Source organism: Mandrillus leucophaeus, unplaced genomic scaffold (genome assembly GCF_000951045.1).
Source record: "Mandrillus leucophaeus isolate KB7577 unplaced genomic scaffold, Mleu.le_1.0 Scaffold51, whole genome shotgun sequence".
Classification (NCBI taxonomy): Eukaryota; Metazoa; Chordata; class Mammalia; order Primates; family Cercopithecidae; genus Mandrillus; species Mandrillus leucophaeus.
The window spans coordinates 6206423-6207631 of NW_012105475.1; positions in this window are offsets into that span (position 1 = coordinate 6206423).

A 1209-nucleotide genomic window follows, 5' to 3' on the forward strand; every position below is an offset into this window, starting at 1 on the left:
AAGCTCCGCCTCCCGGGTTCCCGCCATTCTCCTGCCTCAGCCTCTGGAGTAGCTGGGACTACAGGCGCCCGCCACCTCGCCCGGCTAATTTTTTTGTGTTTTTAGTAGAGACGGGATTTCACCGTGTTAGCCAGGATGGTCTCGATCTCCTGAACTCGTGATCCGCCCGCCTCAGCCTCCCAAAGTGCTGGGATTACAAGCGTGAGCAACCGCGCCCGGCCAACCCCAACCTTTCTTAACCTAGCTCCACTCTCTAGCCTAACTTCAGGACCCACACAAAGCAACACCTACGTCTGCCTGTTTCTTTATCAGGAATGTCTTCAACTTCACCCTTTCTCTGTCATATGAACTCCTGGTCATCTTTGAAGTCCTGATTCAGTGCCATTCCGCCTCTCCCCATGATGTTTAAGCACCGTGTGTGCTCCTCTGTGAGAGCCCTAATCACACTGGGTGGAATTGTCTGAGCTGTGAACTTCCGGATGGTGTAGTCTTGTTCATGTGTGTATCCTCAGCATCTGTCCCAGTGCATTGAATTGAGTGAAATAAAAGTGAGTACAGGATATGCTTTGTCTATCGCAGTAAGACCCCAACCTGAAAACAGTGCCAAGACAACCAGGAAACTGGGTGGTCCAGCTGAACTGTATGAAGCAGAATGAGGCACAGTCTGCAGTAGTTCAAATGGAGTCCTGAGAAATTGGGTCCAGCCCTCATGTCACCCTGGCCTGCCCTGATCTTCTTTGCTTGTTCTGCTTAACTTCTTCATTCTATTCTCTCACTTGCTCAGGAGTGTTTATTTGGCTCAATCTGTTGGGCCTGCTCCTTTCTCAGCACTGAATGCTTATGCATCTGATATGTGCATGTGTGTGTGTGTGTATGTGCATATGTGTGTATGTGTGCGTGTGTGTGTATGTGTCTCAAGATGAACTCCCAGAAATAGAACTGGACGTGTCCACTTAGAGGGTTGTATGAATGAGGGGGAAAGAGGACAACAGGAAATGTATAATAATCACTTATTATGTACTGTTTGCCAGATGTCAGAATTTGTATTTAATTGTTAAAAGCACCTTGTGAATGGTAGGCACCATTATTATTATCCCCACTTTACAGATGAGTTAACTGAGGCAAAGAGAGACTGAATCACACACACCCTTGAAATGTGGGGGAGCCGGGATCCAGTCAGCATATGCCTTAATCCAGAGTCATTGCTGT